This window comes from Schistocerca gregaria, chromosome 2 (genome assembly GCF_023897955.1).
Source record: "Schistocerca gregaria isolate iqSchGreg1 chromosome 2, iqSchGreg1.2, whole genome shotgun sequence".
Lineage (NCBI taxonomy): Eukaryota > Metazoa > Arthropoda > Insecta > Orthoptera > Acrididae > Schistocerca > Schistocerca gregaria.
Genome location: NC_064921.1, coordinates 166270056 through 166296476, shown reverse-complemented (window position 1 = coordinate 166296476; position 26421 = coordinate 166270056).

The window sequence follows — 26421 nt, the reverse complement described above, 5'->3', positions numbered from 1 at the left end:
AGGAATGATTATGAAGTTGCATTCGAAAAACGTGTTTCAAGCCCCGCTATAGGAGTTCTTCTGATTACATCAATAGAAACGATGTCAAAGCGATATATATCACTTGGAGTACATCAATCGAAACGATTTCAAAGCGATATATATATAATTCGACGGACCACTTGGAGTATAATTCCACAGAGCATGAAAATCAGTACATAAGGAAACCCCACACAACTCCCGTAAAAATATTAAATAAGTGGGAGATTTTGTATATATAAGAGATTTTGACCCAACAATGGAAATTTACGTCCTCTGACATCGTTTTGATTGATGTATTCAGAAGTAGGGAGACCTTCCATGGCTCAACGAAGAATGTAAGCGAGGCTTCTAACGTTATTTTTTTTTTAATGAACGCAACGTAATTATCACTCCTAATATCCCAGGGAAATCTGTAATTGCAGTTGTGACCCTTCATGTACGGAGATCACGTGCAGTGATGATGTGAGACCGCATGTTTGTAACTGAACATGAAAAAAGTAGTCACGTTGAAAATATTCAGGGTCCGCATAGAGCGTCAAAGTACTCGCCAACACTGACTTGCCTTACTGCCTGCAGTATGCATGTAAAACATTCAAAGCATTATAAATTTATGAATAGCTGTGGAATGAAGATCAAACGGGAGAGCTTTTGATAGACTTTGTTTTATCATTCACCAATCCGATAAGAAAGTGCAATATCGAGATTACAGTCATCCTTCATCGGGCCACTTGGAGTATTATTCCACGGAGCATGAAAATCAGTACATAAGGTAACCCCAGACAATTCCTGTAATAATAATGTTAAGCAAGTGGGAGATTAACGTCCGCCATAGCCTACACTCACGATGAATAGTAAATGAAGCACCAATATCAATTCCTGAACACGATCACTTACTTTATTATTGTCGTTACTTTTTCCTCTTGTAAGTGGGAATAATAAAATATTTTCACATTTGGAAATTAGTGGTAGGGTCTCATGGGACCAAACAACTTAGGCCATCGGTCCCTAAGCCTACGCACTACCTAATCTAACTTAAACTAACTTACACTATGGATAGGCCTGCCGCGGTGGTCTAGCGGTTCTAGGCGCTCAGTCCGGAACCGCGCGACTGCTACGGTCGCAGGTTCGAATCCTGCCTCGTACATGGATGTGTGTGATGTCCTTTGGTTAGTTGGGTTTAAGTAGTTCTAAGTTCTAGGGGACTGATGACCACAGATGTTTAGTCCCATAGTACTCAGAGCCATTTGAACCATACACTATGGATATCACACACAACCATGCCCGAGGGAGTACTCGGAACTCCGACAAGGGGAGCCGCACGGACCGTGACAGAGCGCCTTTGAACGCGCAGCTACCTCGCGCGGCTTTTTGCATTTGTAGAAGAAAGATGATTGAGCTTTCGAGAATGCCTTTGTTTTAATGATTGCCACCGAACTCACAGCTCATATCCATGGTATTGTCTCTCCAGTTTCACAATACTAAACGAGCTGACCTTCGTCAACCCTATCTCGTAAGGAACCCATACCGTGATTATGAAAAGGATAAGGATTCTTCTGTTTATCCAATGTTTTCGTCCCAATATTTACTTACTTTCCGAGCGTGTTATAGTAAAACATTTTAGCTGAGATTATCGGACAACAAAAAATTATCTGTAGAGAAATCATTATATCATTTAATACTTTGTAATTCAGCACTTGAAACTGATAACAGCCTTGATTCAGCTAGGAAGTGAGTCCACATGGCTGTACGACCACTCGTTGAGGATCTGCTCGCACAGCTACACCAAATTGCGGGGATACTGGTGTCGACGTTTTACCCACTGTTCCAGCATGTTCCACAGATTTGCTATGGGGTTCAAGTCAGGTGACGTAGCAGATAAATCGAGATGTAATAGAGTGGGGAGTATTCAGAAAACGGGTCACATATTCTTCCAGACCGAACAACTTTGCTGCTGATTAGAGCCCACACAGAAGCATACCGACAATCCTTCTTTCCACGTACAATACGAGACTGGAATAGAAGGGAGAACCGCTAGAGGTACTCAGGGTACCCTCCGCCACACACCGTCAGGTGGCTTGCGGAGTATGGATGTAGATGTAGATGCTGCCGTCTTTATGTGCCTGTCTGAACAATCGCCTCTTGGAAGCTCACTGACTTGTTCATTGCATACGGTTCACGTCGGAACGTTGTCTCGCTAACAGGTGGGTATAGACCTTCGTGCACTGTCTACAACAATTCATGTCGGATCTGGAAATTATTTTAATTCAAACACCACGTGGAAACGCGCCTCGGGACCCTCCCAGTCAGGATCTTTTCCCGATCACAATTCCGACGCCATGTTTCGTGGCCACTTTAAACAGACTGCCGCGAAACACCGACAAATCTAGCAACTTCTCACACCGTATGGCCATAGGCACGGCCAAACACAATTGCCCTTTTTTGTCACTCTGTCATGTCCCTACTTTTTCCCATGTTCTCGTACAATGTCCGCTTGAGACATAAATGTCTCCCTGATTGCTACTGCCTTATTCTGACGTAGAGGCAGTGCGCGCAAGGATAAGCACGTGACTCGATAGCAATTCCATCTGTAAAGGGCTAACGATTTTTCCGCGCGTGCGTTGAGCTTATTAAAACTACCTATTTACGCTAATAATCGAAACCAGATGTCAAACAAAAAGTAGGTGAAAAAGATTTATTTTCAGATGGTATTAACGAAACACTTCGCTCTACTGCTTGGCAGCGGTGTAAAATTTCAAGTGGGCCGTATATCGCAACGCCGAAGCTGGTTGTCACTTGATAGGTCCGTCCGCAACAGCTGAAAGTAGTATCACGGTCTCACGTGTTCGTAACATAGAAACAATATACACGACCTTGCAGCGCACAAGGAAAGCCACGGCACTTCGCTGAATCGCCTGTTGCTGGTTTGTAGCGGATTCGAATATGTGACTTTAGGCTACTCTGCTTCCAAATGATACATACCATGAAATCAGTTTGACCCAAATCCTCCAGTTCTGTAAAGTTTATTCAGTGCGAAGTTGTTTTCCTGGTTTTCAAAAAAAAAAAAAAAAAATGTTCTGGTGAACAAGACGATTTCATAAATACCAAGGGCACCAGCAAGCGTCAGCATATGCCACCAGCGAATCAGCTACGTTAGATAGGTTGCAGGGACGCAGGGGCAAAAGAGCAGACTTGTGGTTCTGACAGACAACATTCCTTATGAGGAAAACCGGACGGTCTGTGACGTTGTCTGGTAACTGCAACTACGTAACTTCAAGACTACACGTTACACGTGGAGCTGAGCCAACGAATATAACTGATACCCAGACCCTACGTCTTCGAAACCTGTGGGTAAGTGTCTTTCTTCCGGCGAAGCACAGTTGTAAGATATGCATATTCGGCGCACACCTGAGTTGGAATGAAAGTAAATCTAGGGAACACAAGGCACTGAGACTACTAATTAACTAAAGATCGACGATTAGGGACCACGTAGCAGACAAATGGAATCTAAATATACCATGATGGACGAAGCAAGGTCCTAAGGGAGCAGTCCTCATCGAAACAAGGGGAAATAAAAATAAAAACTATTTTGTGGGAAAGGAAGAGGAAGTGATTGGTGAGAAGAAACGTATAACACTGTTAGAAGAATCTGACAGAGCACTGAAAGCTAAACCCAAGCACGTCGTCTGAAGTAGGTGACCTTCCACCAGAATTATTAAGACTTTTAAAATAACGTACCATGAATAATCTATGCCACATGGTATGCAAGAAATGCGAGAAAGGAGAAATACCCTCAGACTTAAGGAAGAATGTAACAATTCGAATTCCAATGAAGGCAGTCGCTGGCAGATTTGAACACCATCCAACTACCGATTTAATAAGACATGCTTGCAAAGTACTGTCACGAATTATTTAAAGATGAATGGAAAATCTGGTGCAAGCCTAACTTGGGGAAGGTTCCCGAAAAATGCACGGACGGGAGATAAAATACTGATGCTACGATTTATCTTAGAAGGTAGGTTGATGAAAGACAGGCCAACGATTATATCCTTTGTTGATTTAGTGAAAGCTTTTCACAATGTTGACTAGAAGACACTCTTTCAAATTCTTAAAGCAGCAGGCACAAAAGACAGGGAATACCTATCGTCTACAAGTTTCACAGAAAGCAGACTGTAACTATAAATCTCGAAGGCCGTTAACGCTGTACGGGAACTGTTCTTCATTTACAAATGTCTCTCTGCTTTTTCTTTACTCCCTCACGTCAGCTCCCTTGCCTATGGCATTAATGATCCGGATGAAACAAGCAAATCGTGACCCAGTATACACTAACCGAATGTAGCCCAATGGAATAAGACATATTAGCAAACAAGCGTCGGAAGATAACGAGGGGGAGTGCATGTAACGTTCCTATACATTGCACATAACTTAATTTTGACATGACTCAATACTGAGCGGTGTCTCCTGCTCTTTCACATTATTCAAGTTGTGTTCTGGGTGAACACTAGGGAGTGCTCGGGATTTCTCCACATTAATGGTGAGGTACTTCCATACTTTAAAAAGCCAGTATTTTATTTTCCAGGACAAAATTAACTTGTTCATCACGCCTTGTACCGTTATTTTCAAGAACAAGTTAACTGGTTTAGAACACATTGTACAGTCACAATCAGAACATTGCAACAATAACGAGTGGGTATTTAACACACAATAGTTTAAAAGCCGATTAACGTGTCAAAGACGCTGTCTTATGAGAAGGAACTGAGATACGGTAACCGTTAATGATGAATGAAAAAAAAATATTACACTCTCGCATTTCTCACAGATACACCTACTACTGTTCTCTGTTGTAAAACACTGGTGACAGAGCACGGATGTATCATTACCTAACACAGAACTAAAAGCATATGCAACTCTTAAAATCCAATAACCATTGTGCAACGTAATTACTACACGAAACGCTTCCTTAACATAACTGAACTGAAATAAACGTAGTACATCCCGAAATAATCACAAAACTAAAGTAGTCTGAACACGAAAGAATCGCAGTAGTCTAGTACCTTTATTCCAATGCCACGCAGAAGTACTTTGACGAGCACATCTCTATACTTACCCTGTGCAGCCAGAAGTGAGCATATCTACTGGCGACACGATTCACCTGCCCTCAACAGTGTGGGTGGGAGAGCTTAAAGTGACGAAACAAAATCTCTCGCCACCACTGTAACTTCTTCATCCCTGTCTGAGTCTGTCTCCTCCTCTGTCTGATTCACCCCAACGTTGCCCATAGCGCAATTCCACCGTTCAAAATGTTGACGCGGAGACATGCGTTGAATCTGAAATGTCCAACCCTCTCTATCTGTCTCGAGGTTTCGCGTTTCTCTATTCCTCTCAACCCCTGTTCATTGATCTATTATGTCTAAAACGACATCGGCCAGAGAACCGGTTCCTCACTTTAGAAATAGGAGATCCGTTAGGTTTGAAAACTCCCGAATTACTCACTCGCCTTTTATGACCTGCGTAATGTCTCATTACATCTCATATTTTCTGTGTCAAACTGTATGTTGTGGTAGTGAATAACGCAAGAGCGCGCGTTAATATCTCTGACTGCTACTATTCTTTGAATTCTCAATTAAAAAAAGGAGGGAAAAGAACGGAGATTGTAATGGGTCGTGCTATATGCTACTACGATTTTGCTAAAATGGGTCAATGTTTCCGCATTGTAATCGCTGGACTTTTCTAAATATTTAATACGAACTATACATTTCATGATATTTTATATAACTTGTGTTGCTCACACTGGTTTGCTGCCTCATGGTCGAGTGAGAGTGAACCTGCAATCTTCGAACTTGTTTTTTTATTACAATGAAAATAACACAAAAAGGAAACACACATTACACACACACACACACACACACACATATATATATATATATATATATATATATATATATATATATATATATATATATATATATATATTGTTATTCACTTATTGTTGCAATGTTCTGATTGTGACTGTACAATGTGTTCTAAACCAGTTAACTTGTTGTTGAAAAATATGGTACAAGGCGTGATGAACAAGTTAATTTTGTCCTGAAAATTAAAAATAAAATACTGGCTTTTTAAAGTATGGAAGTGCCTCACCAATATATAGGGGTGAGGCACTTCTGGTGAGGCACTTCCATACCAGTATATTGGTGAGGCACTTCCATACTTTAAAAAGCCAGGATTTTATTTTTCTGGACAAAATTAACTTGTTCATCACGCCTTGTACCGTATTTTTCAAGAACAAGTTAACTGGTCATATATATATATATATATATATATATATATATATATATATATATATATATATATATATATATATAAGAAGTACAAGGTTCTGCTCTTTTTCAGCAGTAAAGAATAATTTAGAATCTTTAAATTTGATAATTTAATAGTGAAGCAGAGTTGAAATTATTTAAAGAGTGTCAGAAGTTACGTAAGCCTCTATTCATTGTCGGCCTTTCTTACAGAACTTGCCTTTATAGTATATTGTATTACATTGTTGTACCTTTATGTGCTTCATGCAACTACGTATGAGTGGAGGAGGGGCATTACATTAGGATTTCTTGTCGCTGCCATAATCAAGTCAAAAATATATCAAACTAATCACGTGAAAAATATGTCACATTTATTGCTGCCTTCTGTCCTGTTCGTATCAGCTTATAGAAGGTATTGGCAATTTTCCTGAACATTATTGTTAGTAAGAACATTTTTTTCAAACGTTTGTGTGTCACATACTAGCGCTCGAAGGTTGCTATTTCGAAACACTACTTTTACGACATGTTCATTGCAATCACTAATTTAGACTATATATGTGTGTTATATTTTGTTACTCATCGTCTTCTTACACAGGTATAGAATTTCGTGTTTTTCTGGGATTGTGCATGGTATGGTAAAAGCTAGAAATATGGCAAAAATAGATTGACATTCTGTAGGTAATGTGCGGCTAGTAGTAAAGAAGACTGAACCAGTCGTACAGAGTCAACAGAAGAGAGATCCGATAGCTGAAATTATACGTAGATCTGAAATATTAGACCGGACCTCGTCAGCAGCTCAAAACAAATACTGTAAAACGGCTGACAAATAACAATATTGTTCCAAACAAATTACCGAATCACAAGCTAGCTTTGCGAAAGAATTTGTGGTGTCTCGAAATAAATTTTCGGTCAACAAAAGCATGTGTCCAATAACATTTCAGAATTAAAAAAGGTTAAGGAGAATATTCCAGAAGCAATTTCTAAATTAACCAGTTTCGTAGTCGTTACCGGAAGCTGTAAATCACTTGTCCGAAAGAGTAATCAATATGTCTTTTGACCAAGACAACAGAATTGATGAAAAGTTTTTAGTACAAAAGGAACATTTTGTCGATGGATTTGGTTTTGTATAGACACTCAAGATGTACAGACTGTCGATTTTATAGGCGAAAAAACTCAAACAGCAGTGAGCCAACTTTCAATGGAAAAGCGCAGTTCCGATAACGGTATTAAACTACAGTTACAATACATCAAAGAGTAAATTGGTGATGACTTCTATCAGTGACGTAATCTCATTGGCGAACGGATCCAGTTAGTGACCAAAGAATGGACTGAAGGTGGGAGACGGTACACCAGTATCACTATGAGATTCATGAATCTTAGAGGATTCATGGCTCAGTTGCGGTGTCAGATCGTCTCATGCGTGAAGTGTTTGATCCTACTGCAAATTTATCACCTCACATGCATGGTTTAATCAAATTAGAGAGTGAACGACTGTACGTACAGATTAAATTTGATGAGTTAGTTCTTGAGCAGGACTTTCGAGTTATTTCTAATCTGAATCTAACATTTGAAAATGATGAAAATTGTTTTTGGGATCCTGACAGTGACAAATGAATATTGTGAGTCTAATAAAGAGTGGCTAATAACAATGCGGGTGGCAATAATAATTATACATTCATGACTACTGAAGGTATTTAATAAAGGAGAGCGTTTACGGGACATCTAGTTTGATTACGATAGTACACTACTGGCCATTAAAATTGCTACACCACGAACATGACGTGCGACAGACGCGAAATTCAACTGACAAGAAGAAGATGCTGAGATATGCAAATGATTAGTTTTTCAGAGCATTCACACAAGGTTGGCACCGGTGGCAACACCTACAACTTGCTGGCATGCGGAAACCTTACAACCGATTTCTCACACACAAACAGCAGTTGACCGGCGTTGCCTGGTGAAACGTTGTTGTGATGTATCGTGTAAGAAGGACAAATCCGTACCATCACGTTTCAGACTTTGATAAAGGTCGGATTGTAGCCTATCGCGATTCCGGTTTATCGTATCGCGACATTGCTGCTCGCGTTGGTCGAGATCCATGGACTGTTAGCAGAATGTGGAATCGACGGGTTTAGGAGGTAATACGGAACGCCGTGCTGGATTCCAATGGCCTCGTATCATTAGCAGTCGAGATGGCAGGCATGTTATCCGCATGGCTGTAACGGATCCTACAGCCACGTCTCGATCCCTGAGTCAACAAATGGGGACGTTTGCAAGACAACGACAATCTGCACGAACAGTTCGACGACGTTTGCAGCAGCATGTACTATCAGCTCGGAGACCATGGCTGCAGTTACCCTTGACGCTGCATCACAGACAGGAGCGCCTGCTATGGTGTACTCAACGACAAACCTGGGTGCACGAATGGCAAAACGTTTTTGTTTCGGATGAATCCAGGTTCTGTTTACAGTATCATGATGGTCGCACCCGTGTTTGGCGACATCGCGGTGAATGCATATTGGAAGTGTGTATTCGTCATCGCCATCCTGGCGTATTACCCGGCTTGATGGTATGAGGTGCCATTGGTTATACGTCTCGGTCACCTCTTGTTCGCATAGGCAGCATTTTCAACAGTGGGCGTTACATTTCAGATGTGTTACGACCCGTGGCTCTACCCTTCGTTCGATCCCTCCGAAACCCTACATTTCAGCAGGACAATGCACGGCCGCATGTTGCAGGCCCTGTACGGGCCTTCCTGGATACATAAAATGTTCGACTCCTGCCCTGGCCAGCACATTCTCCAGATATCTCACCAATTGAAAACGTCTGGTCAATGGTGGCCGAGCAACTGGCTCGTCACAATACGCCAGTCACTACTCTTGATGAACTGTGGTATCGTGTTGAAGCTGCATGTGCAGCTGTACCTGTACGCGCCATCCAAGCTCTGTTTGACCCAATGCCCAGGCGTATCAAGGCCGTTATTACGGCCAGAGGTGGTTGTTCTGGGTACTGATTTCTCAGGACAAATGCACCCAAATTGTGTGAAAATGTAATCATATCTAAGTTCTAGTATAATATATTTCTCCAATGAATACCCGTTTATCATCTGCATTTCTTCTTGGTGAAGCAATTTTAATGACCAGTAGTGTATGTGACTACATTTGCATATATGCAGCAATTGATGATTTATACATTACTGACAACCGACTATATTTTGTTGTGTTTAGAAGCAAGATATATCTATTGTTATGTTTGTATATATTACGTGTGTTTCTCTTTGGCAAAGTTCTCCCCTGTGGTAAGATTAACAGTCCATAAGGAATAAAAAGGATCATTTATTATTTTTTATGTATTTGCATTTTAAAAGTATTACAGTTATACGGAGTCCTGGGAGTCGTAAGGCGGATTTTCTCTGGTGTTTCGGCAGGTATTTGCTACTTCGTTTTTGCATTGTGTAGCTGCAGTCGGCCCATACACTTATTGATTGCTACGTCTTTCATGCGAAGCCTGGTGTCAGCAGGAAGTGTCGGTTCGTTTCCCGTTACAAACATAACTATTTTTCAAATAGAATTTTACGTGTCTATTCGATAGAGCGCTCCAAAATTAGTTCGATATGTGTTTCATCTATATGTATTAGATGGGACATTACGACACGAAAAATATCAGCTACTTAGCACCGACTCAGTATCGCTGCATGCTGTCGCAGCTAGATTACTGGTTATTCTTTGAGTTTTACTGTCACTGTTATTACATATCGATAAAACAAATATCGTACTAGACTAGTGTGGTGGGATCGGTGTATCGACTGGGCACATAAAACGCCGGGAAACAAAGCTACGTTTTTCGCCGACACTGGGTGTCGCTTGAACGGCTTAAGAAGCACAATTTTTTTGGGCTGACTCCCGCTACACAGTGCCAAAACGAAACTGCAAATATCTGCCGAAACACCAGAGAAAATGCGCCTGACGGCTCTTCGGAGAGACACCTTGTATTGATTATTGGTAGAATAAGTGCTACTCTCTTCTAATGATCCTAGCTCGGCTGAACTGGACATTTGCAGAAGATAAAATTCGTGGCTACACAAATAGTGTTAGCCTAACTGGTTGATCTCCTTCGTTTACAAGCTTTTATTGCTATGTGTCATGATTAGTGGGATTTTATTGTTATCTTTGAGTGATTCAGTACGAGTTCTTGCGTGAGAGTAAATGTAATAAATGATGAAGAGAATATGTGCTCAGTGGGTATAGGTGTGTCGTGTAGAAGCATCCCTGTAGCAAAGGTCTACAATATTAGTGATAGATGTTTCAAGAATTTTATTCATTCGGAGTTACTAATGTTTATGGTTCATGCTCGTGAGCTGGATCTGTATGTGATGCAGGGACCGGTCTCAGTTGATTACCTGTAATGAAATGTGTAATTTCTGACTCATGAGCATCTGTAAGACCAGTAAAATTCTCCTCGGTGGAGCTGAACGTTGATGTAACTGTTTGACGGAAAATGAACTTAAATAGGAGTAGAGTATTGACTAAAGTTTTAAACCACACGCGCAGGTGGATACTGAAGAAAATCGTTAGTTGTAAGTGTATTGGTGTGGACACGTGACCTCAGAGTGTGGAATGAAGCTTAAACTCATGATCGCTACTACGTGAGAAGACATGAATAACTATTTAGTACGCACGAACTGAGGACAGACTAACCTTGTTTGCAGTGAACTGTGAACTGATATTTGCTACATGCAAACAGTACTGCTGTCGCAGTGGTAATACGAGTGTGTTGCCAATTCAGGTTTACATCTTACAGTTCGTGTAGTTCTCTGCAATAGACACACTCTAAGCGTGCTTGTGGTGCATAAGCAGATTGTTGATAAGAAGCTGGACGACACTTTTGGTGGTAATTTAACGAAATATTGTCTGATATGTGATATTTTTTGGACGGTCTCATGTAATTTAAATGAAATATGGGTCGTCCGCAGCTCGTGGTCGTGCGGTAGCGTTCTCGCTTCCCGCGCCCCGGTTCCAGGGTTCGATTCCCGGCGGGGTCAGGGATTTTCTCTGCCTCGTGATGACTGGGTGTTGTGTAATGTCGTTAGGTTAGTTAGGTTTAACTAGTTCTAAGGTCCAGGGGCTGATGACCATAGATGTTAAGTCCCATAATGCTCAGAGCCATTTTTTTAAAATATGTGTCCCTTAAAACTACTTACTGTATCGCCCGAACAAGACACAGCCAGAGCAAAAGCACCACAGGCCCAAAGATGTGAGCTCGTGCCAGTCCCATAGAGACTCGTCACTTGAGCGTGTTTCACCAGCGCCACGGGCGGCGCTGTGGGTGAAGATATCGACGCCGCCTCTGCGAATTGCCCGCCTAGTACAACCCGTCAAAGACTAGACGACAACGGACAGAAGCTTATTACCACTGCGACAGCAGTACAGTTTGCGTGTAGCAATTATCAGAGCACAGTTCACTGCAAACAAGGTTAGTCTGTTCTCAGTTCGTAGGTACTAAATACTTACTCCTGTGTTCTCACATGGTAGTGATCATGAGTTCAAGCTTCGTTCTACACCTGACGTCACGTGTCCATACCAATACACTTACAATTAACGATTTTGCTCACTACCCACCTGCGCCTGTGGGCAATACTCTACTCCTAGTTAAGTTAATTTTCCGTCGAACAGATGCATCAACGTTCAACTCCACCGAGGAGAATTTTACTCGTCCTACAGTTGCTGATGAGTCCGAAATTACACTTTTCATTACAGTTAATCAACCAACTGAGACTGGTCCCTGCATCATATACAGATCCAGCTCACGAACATGAACCATAAACATAAGTAACATCGAATAAATAAAATTATTAGTAGCTGTGTAATAATAAGAAATTAATAAAATTATTAATAAAATTATTAATAAAATAAAACTAATATTACCAATATTCTCCCACTGTGTAATAATGACAGGGAGAAATTGTCTTAGCAGTGTACTGAACCAGAGGCTGTTTCAGGAACTCACAAACATGGTCTCCACGGCAGTATCAATGAAGCCTTTACAAAACTGGTGACAAGGGCTTACAAAACTATTTACTCCCAAGTCACTTACGATTCAGTATAATTAAGTTATTGCTTTATAGGGAAGACCTTACAATTTAGATAGGAGGTATCCCCTCAGTCATCAAATATGATTCATTATATATCATCATGTGAAGTAGGGTTTGAAATGTTAAAATTTTTTACTGCGTATATGTAATGTTCTTTAAGTCAACAAAAAAATGAAACTTGTAGCTCATGTAACACACTAAACGTATCATATAATATAAACCTGAAATGGTATCTACGAAGCTGTCAATATTTTCTCAATGTTGAAAGCTTTTCTCAAGGTTTTACCTGGTTCTCCTTGTGACCGCTCTTGAATGGGGAAGCCTGAAAGATAATTTAATACAAGGCTGCACTAGATGCTGAATAGTTCAGTGTCCTAGATGGAAGACAAATTCAACTTCGAGACAGTAGTAATAAGGTAAGATTTTAATTAGATTTAAACATGTAACTTCATGATATCCATCGAAGAAAACTTCGTTATAAACTAATTGTGAAAGTAAACAAATCTTCCTGTCCTAAAGAAATCAATGGCCTTCAACCTTAAGAGATGGGAACGCTAGATGGGAGCAGATATATTAAGTGCAAAGGATTCTTGTTCCCATTGAGGGCATTATAGTGTCTCGTCATAACTAACGTTTTGTTGGTCAGAGTACACGTTGTGGTAGTGGATAACGTAAGAGTGTGGAGCACAGACATACGTTACTAGACTGGGAAAGATGCATCTGTTACTGACGTCTGACATTTGGAGATGCAATATGGACGTGTCAGCAAGTTTGTGTATGGTACTACTATGATTTTCTGAAACCAAATGGCGTTGTAATATTTGCGAGGTAGGCTAATTAAGTTCTGCAGTTGAGCAAATATTTGCTTACTAGTTGAAGTTAACACATATATTGTAGAATCGTGTTATGAGAAGAACAACAAGTTACAAATACACACGTTAAAGCAGACTGCAGTTTTTAACACTCAAATGAATAAAGACATTTGCTGTCAACGACAAATAGCACGTTCTGCTTACAGGAGCCCAGAAGCACTTTCATAACGACCATACTATTTGAAGAAATGTCAAAGTTGATCAAACCCGGTTAAAAACATATCATTAAGCTAAGTCTGTTTATACTAGATATATGAAGTCACCTAAAATTCACATAAATTAATCACTGCCGGTATTTCAGATAAGACAAACTGTAATATAGGCATGTAGGATTACACAGCGCAAAATCAAAAATACGCAAGATCTTTCTAGTTATTCTTGCACTGTGATGTGTTCATTTCCTCGTATCTCCCGTCTGCTGCGCGACAAATTACAGTCAAACACAACGTATGTATTAACCATTTTGTCAAAACCTTAAACGCAACTTAACTATATCAGTTAATCCCCATTTCGTACGATTGCCTTATCAGTAAATAGTTAGCTGTTTATAAGTCGTTTGCTCTCGCCGCCATATTGCTATTACAAAGTGACACTAGTGATACTGTGTACGGTATTGCCCACAGAGGTAAAAAAGAAGGGAGTTGTCATTACGTCACAAACTTGAAGCCGACGTCCACCGTCTCGAGTAAACCAAAAGATTGGTTCACCGTAATCATGCCTCCATGGTTTACCACGGGGATACACCCCGTGAGCTCACTCTGACGTGTCCGTGCCCAGTTTCGGCTGTGTTTGCTGCTTTGATTGTATGGAGAAGTAGTTGTTTCATCAAAAATGTCACATTGTGTTGTTAACGGGTGTACTAAGCGTTCCGACTATAATCTAAAGTCAAAGGAATTCGTAAGTGGATCCGTTCAAGCAATACTTTCTTTTGTATACGTGAATTATGGTTCTATATAGTTATGAAGTTTGTTGTAAATAATCTACTGCACTTCAACAGCAACAATAATGTACGTAATTACATTACGAGGATAAAAAAATGACATTCGTTACGGACATTAAGGTTGTCTGTAACACAAACTGAGTTCCTAAATGCTGCGCCCAAAAGATTTGATAACCTGCTCATTGACATAAAATGCTTGAGAGACAGTAAACTAAAATTTGAAAAGTTTCTCTTTGACAACTCCTCATATTCTGCAGAAAATTGCGTATTACTATAATGTGTAAAAATCGTGCTGGGTAAGAATTACTGACTAACACTGTCTTTAATTAAAAAAACGGAAAAAGTAGTAAATGAGCAGCATGAAGGCATAGTTACAAAAATTAGATATCAATATAATATGATGACTCGTCCACATCATTACCATTTATCGTGCAAATGATTCATGAAATATGAAACTAACTAACTAAGTAACTAACTATCTATGTATATCACAAAGCACGGTAAAGGCTTATACACTCTGAAATTCTCAAAATTAAATTCAAAAATAAAGCCAAGCAGTTGATTAGAGTAGACGCACATTCCAAGTGTGCTGTGTTTGGTTGTTCTTGAAAAACTGAAAGAGTTACCGCCGAGAAAAAATTCGGGAAAATAAGCAAGTAGGCTATTGTTGGACAAATAGGCCTCATGCGGAGGCATGTAGGCATTCGTTTCTCTCTCACTCTATTTGTGAATGGAACAGGGAAGGAAATGGTGCAGGATATTCTCCGCCACGCACTACACAATGCACAATGGCGTGCGGAGTATCTGTGTAGATATTGATGTAGATGTAGATCTTACACAGGTTAGGCTATTATTACTAGAAACAAATTACCTACACATATATTCAAGAATAATATCAATTTTATGGGGTCTTAAGCGTTTGAGACCACTCCCTTAAGCTACATCTACATCTACCCCTGTATATCACATTTATAGCATTCCACAATGCTGGAAGACGTTTAAAATATTATATCATTTTTTTTCTGTAAATTTCTGTTATTGGCCAACCACTGAATGACGCATCATAGGAAAGATTTCAAATTGCGATGATGTGTAAGCTACAGTGAGACTAATGTACCGACAAGGACACCATTCTGCATCGAGGTACACTTGTATGCAGTTCTGTTTCTTTGACATTTCAGTAATCGTTCACTTTGTTAACATGCACAAGATATGATAGCATTGCACACATTTATGGTCTAACAAGGAACACATTGGTAAGTTTTTTGCAAACCTGAACATCCAACATTATGTGCATACGAGATGAGAGCTGAAAATGTGACGAACAAGAAGCAGTACCAGCAGGCAAACAAGCACTGATTTCGAAATTCCAGCTTCATTTGCTGTCGATACAAATATACACTCCTGGAAATTGAAATAAGAACACCGTGAATTCATTGTCCCAGGAAGGGGAAACTTTATTGACACATTCCTGGGGTCAGATACATCACATGATCACACTGACAGAACCACAGGCACATAGACACAGGCAACAGAGCATGCACAATGTCGGCACTAGTACAGTGTATATCCACCTTTCGCAGCAATGCAGGCTGCTATTCTCCCATGGAGACGATCGTACAGATGCTGGATGTAGTCCTGTGGAACGGCTTGCCATGCCATTTCCACCTGGCGCCTCAGTTGGACCAGCGTTAGTGCTGGACGTGCAGACCGCGTGAGACGACGCTTCATCCAGTCCCAAACATGCTCAATGGGGGACAGATCCGGAGATCTTGCTGGCCAGGGTAGTTGACTTACACCTTCTAGAGAACGTTGGGTGGCACGGGATACATGCGGACGTGCATTGTCCTGTTAGAACAGCAAGTTCCCTTGCCGGTCTCGGAATGGTATAACGATGGGTTCGATGACGGTTTGGATGTACCGTGCACTATTCAGTGTCCCCTCGACGATCACCAGACGTGTACGGCCAGTGTAGGAGATCGCTCCTCACACCATGATGCCGGGTGTTGGCCCTGTGTTCCTCGGTCGTATGCAGTCCTGATTGTGGCGCTCACCTGCACGGCGCCAAACACGCATACGACCATCATTGGCACCATCGCTGAAGACGACACGTCTCCATTCGTCCCTCCATTCACGCCTGTCGCGACACCACTGGAGGCGGGCTGCGCGATGTTGGGGCGTGAGGGAAAGACGGCCTAACGGTGTGCGGGACCGTAGCCCAGCTTCATGGAGATGGTTGTGAATGGTCCTCGCCGATACCCCAGGAGCAACAGTGTCCCTAATTTGCTGGGAATTGGCGGTGCGGTCCCCTACGGCACTGCGTAGGATCCTACGGTCTTGGCGTGCATCCGTGCGTCGCTGCGGTCCGGTCCCAGGTCGACGGGCACGTGCACCTTCCGCCGACCACTGACGACAACATCGATGTACTGTGGAGACCTCATGCCCCACGTGTTGAGCAATTCGGCGGCACGTCCACCCGGCCTCCCGCATGCCCACTATACGCCCTCGCTCAAAGTTCGTCAACTGCACATACGGTTCACGTCCACGCTGTCGCGGCATGCTACCAGTGTTAAAGACTGCGATGGAGCTCCGTATGCCACGGCAAACTGGCTGACTCTGACGGCGGCGGTGCACAAATGCTGCGCAGCTAGCGCCATTCGACGGCCAACACCGCGGTTCCTGGTGTGTCAGCTGTGCCGTGCGTGTGATCATTGCTTGTACAGCCCTCTCGCAGTGTCCGGAGCAAGTATGGTGGGTCTGACACACCGGTGTCAATGTGTTCTTTTTTCCATTTCCAGGAGTGTAGTAGAAGTAGGATAAAACGCTTTACACAAGCTCCTATTTCGTGTCACATCCTTCTCTTCTGAGTGTTATTAGAAGTATATCAACGAAACCAAATTACATTAAAGAGGCCAAATGTGTCGTCTTACTAGAGCAAACACCCATTAAACAAAAAAAAGGTCTAAGTTGTCTTCCTTACGGTATGTTATTCATGTAACTACTCTAATTTTCAGTATTTAAAACAGTCTTGTGCACACGACAGAAATAACGAACAAGAAGCAATCGCATACCATAGTCTGCTAATAAATTGGGCTATTCAAAATGGCGTCAGGCCCCGTCCACTCTGGCTTCAAAACAACGTAGACCTACAGCTTAAGCCTACAGCGCCATCTCCCTTTTTTTTTACCTCCGTGGAATTGCCAGTCTAGTAATGTACAGTATGTCTGTGGTCCAGAGTGAGCATTAATATCTCTGATTCTGCTACTCTTCTTTGGGTTCTGAACGACAAAAAAGAAGACAAAAGAGGTTGCCGTTCGTGCTGTTCTATTGTAATCTGCACTCTAAGTGCGACGTGCTGTCCACTACATATTATGCAGATCTAGGTTTAATAAATATAGGTGATATGTTTCCATTTTATTGAAATTTTCTAAATATTTCACACCACCAAAACAGTTCACGATATTTTGAATAATTTGTGTGGATCTCATCTGTTTGCTGATTTATGGTCAAGCGAGAGTGAATCTGCAATCTTCGACTTCTTTTTGCTATTTCCAAACATAAAACAAAAAATAAAAATAACTGCATACTTCTCGTTGCCCATTAGCTTAGCAGAAGTATAGCTAGAAGAACTAATCTGGCAAACACATACAAAAGTTCCACTCCTTTCTGAAATAAGAAATAATGTAGAGGTTTCATATTTGACACATTAATAGAGAAGCAGAGCTAGGAATATTTGAAGTGTGTCAGAAATTAAAGAAGCCATGCTTCAACTGTTACCTTCTCTGCCAAAGTGCCAAGTTATTTTTCAAATTTCCACACAACCATTCAACGACAATAAGGAAAGACAACTATTTACACCAGGTAGTTTATTAGTCTACGTCTCTTCCTGAATTCCTTGACTATTGTTGTGGATTCACAATCACATTCCGTCTACCTGAATCAAGTCCTGTTTTTCTCTTTCAATAGCCTCGTCCGATATCTTGCGGACCTGCAACGGGATTCACGTCTTCAACAGTTAATCGGTGACTGACATCGAGCTGTGGAACCTGGGATCAGTCGCAAACTACAGAAGATGTCCCTGATGATTTACTTACTTCACGCATCAGATAGTTTATTTACCACATCTGTCGACACATGTGAGCTTACTCACGATGAATTGTAGAGAAACATTTCTTCTGGACGTTTCAGAATTCCATTTGGTCGCTATCGTCTTGCCATCATCTCCGAACTTCCCCATCCAAACCTGTCATCCGAATCTTAATCGGCCAGCAACACACGTATTTAGATTCTTTAAACACGTTATCATCGTCGTAATGGGCTGGGTGTGTTTAGTGAGCGTAGATAATTAAATGATAATATCTGTCTTATGAATAACATTTAAACATTTTGTAAAAGAAACCCGATAACATACCCCTTCGTTAGTTTTGAAAACTCTCGGCCAATTTACACGTCTGTTATGCCCTCTGCCTCCAAGCTAACGTTAATTTTCAAATACCCACACAATCATTCAACGAAAATCATGCATGGAATACAGGACAATGGAAAAGACAATAGAAGTCATACGAATAAACGAAATAAAAACACCTGATTGGGCAATTAACTCCCAAGATGTTTATGTAACTGACGGGCATGTTTGACAGCGAAGTGGTAATTGAGAAAGGACTGAAACAGTGTTGTATCGTATACCCAATGCTATTCAGTCTATAAAGTCAAGAAATCCAGCGAGAAATTTGAAAAGCAATTAAATTACAGGAAGAAGAGACAAGAAGTTTGTCGTTTGCCTATGTCACTGGAAGACTTGGGAGAGCAGAAAAGTATAGCGTTTTCAAAAGAGTTTATAATATGAATGTCAACAATATTAAAACAAGAGTAATGGAATGAGTGCGATTAAATGAGGCGATGCTGAGAGATTAGACTAGCAAATGAGTCACTAAAAGTAGTGGATGAGTGTTGATATTTGGGTAGCAAAATATCAAATGATGACTGAAGCAAAGACGGTATAAAATGCAGACCGTCAATAGCCAGAAAAGAATGTCTGAAGAAGGGAAGCATTAAGTATCAATCTAATTTTTTAAATCTTTTCTGAAGATGTTTGTCCGGATTGTACACTTTTGAAGATGTAAAACACTTCAGACTGGACGAGAATAGAAGCTTCTGAAACATCGCTCTACATAAGAATCCTGGAAGATTGTCTGAGCAGAACAGGTACTGATGAGGAGGTGCCGAACGTAATCGGGGAAAAAGAAATTTCGGTTAAAAATGGCTCTGAGCACTATGGGACTTAACATCGGAGGTCGTCAGTCCCCTAGAACTTAGAACTACTTAAACCTAAGAAACCTTCGGGCGCAATGTAATTTAAAGAAGGGAACGGTTGATTGGAAAAATCCTATCAAATTGTTGTACACACGAAAAGTCTTGCAAAAGGCAGACAAGCATGTGGAGTTGAATCAAACCAGTCTTCGCACTGAAGACAACGAGCACTTCTCTGACCGTAAATGACGACTTCTACCCGTAACATAGTTTCCCGATAATCGTAGGGTAAAGTATCTCCATATTTTTGTTTTTGTACAAATATTTTTAACGGTCCCATATCGGTGACAATAAACACATTCTTTCGAGACACTACACCGATCAGCACTCATTACTGGTTTTAGTAAAAAGTAGTTTCAAACCCAACAGCTTACTTATTTTTCATTTCAGTAACCGGTTTCGGTTTATATGACCATCTTCAGAAGAGAGGCTCCAGATGACGCAAGGAGCCGGTTCACGGAGCGGCTGAGTAATACCTGCAGGTACCTGTCGGAATTATGAGCGGTTGCCCGGAATCAAAAATAAATAAGTTATTGCGATTTAGACTGCTTTTCATTTGAGGTTTAAGTATGATCACTGTGATCCACAGTGATGAAGAAATTACTAACTTGTTACTGTACTAGGTGCACTGGTCATCACATCGTGGCTACTGGGTAGGATGTTGCTGCAAACATTTCGTGAGTCTGTATTTTTTTTTCCACCTCTCTGATTTTGCAGTGCGTTGCTCGGCAAGATACTTGCTCTGTCGTCTCTGGCGATGGTTATCTTGAGTTGTGTCGACCATCGTTACGTATGTGTGACATCGATTTGTCTGAGGCACTCAAGTAGGTTGAAAATTTGGTGAGTTTCGCCTAATTTTCCTGCTTGAGAACTTTGATGACATGCTGCCACTGACAGTTGTGGTGCTGCAGGCGTGTTCACAGAGTGCTGGAACTCCACCTCAGTGTATCCAACTTACCCTTAGATCCCACTGAGTCCATGCTAGAAACGTTCTACCCCTCATAGCGAGCTAGCTAAGTGGTGAACAATGTATACCGAGCACTTCTCGAATTAACCGAAATAATTTCAAATGGTTCAAATGGCTCTGAGCACTATGGGACTCAAGTGCTGTGGTCATTACTCCCCTAGAACTTAGAACTACTTAAACCTAACTAACCTAAGAACATCACATACATCCATGCCCGAGGCAGGATTCGAACCTGCGACCGTAGCGAAATAATTTAAAACGATTAGAGCAGCGACCTTCTCTGTCACCTTCCACTATTTTGAAGTGGCTGACTTTTTTTCTTTTATCTCTTGGAACCGAGGAAAGAATTTCCTTGGCCCATCCATCTTCTCTTCATCCATCAAAAGGTCGCGACCAAGCACAATTTATTATCATTGCGGTCAAAACTATGTCCTTTAGCCCTTTCCCTGATCCATCTGATTGTCTACCTGTTTTCCTAGTAAATACTCACATCCATTTCTTCATCATTCCTTCATTCGCCGAAACCCTCAGTACCTTAAAGGTTTGCGAGTTAAAACTTCACCTGTCACTGCCGTTTCCTGAAACTCGTAAAACACGCTGATTTTAAACGTTCCTCTTGGGACGCAGAGATTTTGGGTTTTAATAACTCACTTTGGATCTCTAAAAGCACATATGGCCATTTTTAATCTAATGTTTATTTCTTTTGCCATCCATCCGATAGCTTTTGTCACCTCCTTAGAGACAAATCTGATCCGGTGACTTTTGTACGTTTTTAGTGCACTCATTATATATTCTTTTCGCCCATTTACAATTAGTAGTATCACCTGTGGTCGAAATTCGACCAACTACGTAAGCAATCAGATCTGTGATAGCAAATGTCATGTATCTTAAAGTGTCCGAAGCCGCAGAACTGATCCGTGCATTCTTGAAATATTTTTTTTATTTCTCTTTACTTGTTCGAACATTTGAAGGGAGGCTTTGACACAATGTGTTGAGAAATAAATTTTGTGTTACTGGCGGCAAATTAACTTTTCCCTTGTGACAATACAATGTGCATGAAGTTGTATCGCGTAGAGTCACCTCAGACGCGAAATGATTTGCATTACAAAATCTGTGCTGTGAATTCATCAAACTGCAATTACATTCTCAAAATTATTTGGATTTATATTGAGTGCAAATTTAAATGTATCATTCAGAACGATAATAGACTTATCGTTATCAACATCTGCATTATACCTATTACTTTCTCTACGTGAAAACTGTGTCTCTCTAGCTCTTCGTCTTTCAGTCCAATCCGTTAATGTTCTTCTTCGAGGCATAGCCTAAAAGAAATATAGTTTTCTTATGATAAGAGGCGTTGTACTTACTGAAAACGAAGATACTGAAAATTATAAACACACTCAATTTTGTGGGGACGGCGGCAAGCGAATACGGAATTCGTTCCGTTTACCCTTAGAAGACAAGCAAGTGAAACTTACTTTCCGTGTCCGGAACTAGACTTCAGACTTCCAAAAATCAGCAGCCAATATGGCCTTGTCACTTACCTCCCATAAGTCATTCATTGTGCAGAGCTGGTCTAAATATGGACAGGTAAACAGGTGTTGAGGATCCTGGACAGAACCACACAGACAGAGAGTGTTCTCATTCTCTTTTAGGAAACCCCATTGCTGCAGCTTTGTCTTGCACTTTGGCTCTTCTACCCTCATACGGTTTAGGGTTCTCCAGACTGTGTATGGTAGGTCTCCACCAGGCGCCAGTTCTTCTTTTACATCTTTATGGGGCTTTCTCAGGTCGATTTCCCACCTTTTAAAATGATTCTCTGCAGCCGACCTTTCCAACGCTTGCATAGGTGACAGGAAACTCTTCCTCGAACAAAGCCGTCGGTTAGCAGGCTGGTGTCCACATAAAGGGTGACGCATGTCCTTTTCTTGCTTGGTTTTTTCGGCTTCGGCAGCGGTGTCACGTCGAATGTTGGGCGGTGCCATCCACATGATTAAGTACATCTTGTGCACTGGGGTTGGCCTCAAGCATCCGGTAACAATCCGCGCCATTTCATTCACCGCGACATCAACGTTTCTCGCGTGTGTTGATGCAGACCATACTGGAGCGTCGTATTCCGCGGCTGACACACTGAGCGCAACCGCTGAAGTTCTCAGGACTTTTGGGTTTGCACCCCAGGATCCGCTGGCTAGTTTCGTGATGATGTTTCTAGTTGAGACTTTTTCTCTTGTGGCATTACAATGATGTTTATAGGTCAGTGTGCGATCCAACGTGACACCAAGATATTTGGGCGTTTTACAATGATCGAGACGTTCACCTCTCCATAATACATTTAATTCACGATTTGCCTCCCTGTTCTTTAAATGGAATGCACGACCTGCGTCTTGGAAGGGTTCTTCGACCTTAGGTGGTTTGCCTCAAAATAATTACATCCATAAAATTGTTACCTTGGGCTGCAACTGCAGTGTCATCGGCATACATAAATTGGCGCGTGATGTTTGGCACTGGTTGGTCATTTGTATATATATTATACAGAGCTGGGGTGAGGACGCTTCCCCGAGGTAGGCCATTCCTCTGATTTCTCCACCTTCTCTTCTTACCCTGGAGACAGACGAAAAATCTCCTATTATGCAGGAAAGTACCTATCAGTGATGTTAAATGCTAATCTCTTGTCACATTATATACTTTCCTAAGGAGCCTCCGATGGTTTACAGTATCATATGCAGCTGAAAGGTCTACAAATGCCACTCCCGTGATCTCTTTCCTCACACACCCACCATCGATATGTTGGGTCAGGTTCAGGACTTGACCGCAGCGCAATTTGCCTAGTCGGAAACTTGCCTGCTGTGGGATGATCTGTTGTTCCAACACGCTTTCTATGCGACTTAGCGTCAGGCGTTCCAAGATCTTAAAACAGTGACATAAAAGAGACACAAGTCGGAAGTTTTTTGGATCATCAGAGTCCTTTCCTGGTTTCAGAAGTGCAACCACTTGGGCTTTCCTTCACATCTTTGGAATATGGAACCTTTCTACACATGCGTTTAACAAATCTAGCAGCCACTGTAGGGTATTACTGCCGAAGTTTTTAATTTGCTCGACTCGTAAGTTCATCGGTACCAGGAGCTCTGTTAATCTTCAAGCTGGAAATGGCTGCAGTAAGTTCTGACATTGTAAATGCTGCCTTGAGCTGATGATTTTCCTCTGCCGGATCACGTGCTAATGGTTCCTGGTACTTTCTGCAGTGGGTTTTGCCATTCATAAGGAGTTTAGTGGCGACTTGGTCTGCCGTGACGTTAGTAAATTTATCATTTGACTTTGTGGCGTCACCGTTAAGGTTCTTTAACAGTTTCCAAGCCCGCCTACTGTTCACTTTCATGTCCAGGTTCTCCACGAGGTCACGCCATTTGGCTTTGCAGTTCTCAGCTATGACTGACATGAGTTCATCTCCTGCTAGAAGTGTCTCATCATCAAATGGGTCGTTATCGAAGAGTTTCTGGTATCTTGGCGTCATCAGACAGTCCCGTAATATACTGTGTTCTGCATCATCGCAGTATTGTTTTCCTAGACACCTTCTGAACGAGTTTGACAAAGGAGTCGTACATCTTAGGTTGTGGGGGGGATCTTTGTTATTTCTACATCAATGAGCTCTCTAAATTTCTTCCTGTTGGCCTTTTTAAAATTGAACCTTCTTTTGAAAGGAACTTGTTCAGGCTTAACAACTGCATTGGCCGTGCAAATTATGGGACGACGCTGCGTATGGGGAATTGGCTCCCCAATCAGTTTTCCACATAGGCCAGCGAGTTTCTTGCTAACAAAGATGTTATCGGGATTGTACCCCTTCTTCCATCTGCCAGTATTAAAGGAGCTCGGCAGTTTCGGGTCACGTATGAGCAGTAGATCGTGTACCTCAGCCCAGTCCTTTAGTTCCACTCCGCTGGTGTTAGTTTCTTTATCGCCCCATGTAGTGCTCTGACAGTTCAAATCGCTGAATAAAAAATTAAAGCCTTGGTAACTGAAATTGCCAGGCTCAGTGAAGACAAAATCTGATTCTGGGGGTTTGTACACAGAGGTAACGTTATTCTGCTGAATTCGAACGGTTAATATCTCAATGACTTGCCTGTCTGTCAGTGATGGAGAAGTGACTCTAATTCCTGGCCTGGCGAAGACGGCACTACCGTACCGTTCATGTGGTCTCTCCAAGATCATCTTCATTCCATCTATTTTGGGTGTGGGTCTTGTACTGCCCCGATGAGTTTCTTGAACCAGGAGGGAGTCACAATGATATTCTTTACACAAGCGAGATAATAAAACTTATTTGTCTCTCGATATTCCTTCAATGTATATCGACATCGTCACAAGTGGCCTTAGAAAAGACCGTTTGGGTAGGGTCTTATTGGTCTTCATTTTCTCAGAAGTCCGTTCCCGTTGTTGAAGGATTAGCCGCTGATAGATCAACGTTGCCCGGGGTGCGCCCGATTGCGGTTCTCGTTTGTATCTTGCTGTCGTAATCTTCGGGGAGTCTCCTTCATTGCACCCCAAGCGAACAAACGGCGCTAATAAACAAGGTTTTTTATCCCCAACGACTTCGTTACAACGTTTCGTTTTCCACTGTAGACATCAACGACGTAGCAGTTGCGGCATTGAAGCTTTCTGGTATGCGTCTGTTACTGCAAATGAACCACCTGCAGCATTTAGACGTGAATGTCCCTAGAGCGCAACTAAGCGAGAAGTTGTTACTTTTGCGTGCCGTTTCTACCATCGGTACGTATGGTAGAAGTTGTAGCGAGATCAGAGACAAAGGAAAACTTTTCTCATGTGTGTGTGTCTACTTCTTTTTCTCTTTCCTAATGGCTATGTATACACATGATTTTTTTGTTTTGTTTTTGTACACATCTACGGCAAAGCACCTTTCCATTTATTTAAGTTCCATTGGCCTCCTTGTATAATTAACTGTAATACTTGGTACGTCAGTTTTCTTGTTCACGTATTAATATTATGGTATTTCATAATTAACTTTAGAACTTTCTCTATTGCTTTTATTGTTGAAGGTTATTTGCATTTCACGTGGCAAGTATTATGTTCGCAGCACAATGATGTCGTTCCAGGTACTGTACTGCGCCACCCTTTAGATACCACTAACGCCATCATTTTGCACTATGTTTCAGTCGTAGGAGAGAATATGAACAAGCTCTAATAGCACTGCAATACATAGGTGTAAAGACACGTTGGCCTATATAAGTCACTCTCGTAATTATCATGCGTGGTCCTGACAAGATGTTGCCTACACTCAACGATGTAATCTATATGGCTTGAAATAATCGTCTGTACTAACACGACGACGTCACGTAATATTTTATATTCAGCTTTTCACGCTATAAATTACACTACCGTTCGCTACGAAAGGATGGACACAATCACACTTTTCGTTGGAATAAAGTGTTCAGTGATAGGTATCTGGATATCAATTGCAACAACGCATCTGACTATTAGGTTTAACTAGGTTCGAAAGTTAAACTACCACCAAAGCTAGTACCAATCACCAGAAATATACTAAATGCGAGAGTCTATTGGGAGTGGGAAATATGTATATACTTTACCAATAACAGCAACGCATATTGGAAAATGCGTTCACAAGTTAAAGATGTAATTTTATGCTGTTTATGTCTCGTTGTCAATCAACGATAACCTCTAGAAGTAGCGCCTTGCTACAACAATATCCTTGACTCTATTGAAATTTTATCATAATAAACTATTTCGTTAATCTCAATCTTTCATAATCAAATGGACTAACTTTTCATTTACAATTAATCACTTTTCCATAACACGAAAATTTGCTTTACCTGCTTAAAGATTAATTATCTTTCTTTTTGTTACAAGTCATTCAGTAAAAAATAATTTCTTTGACCTTTTGCTGTTACCAATGTTCC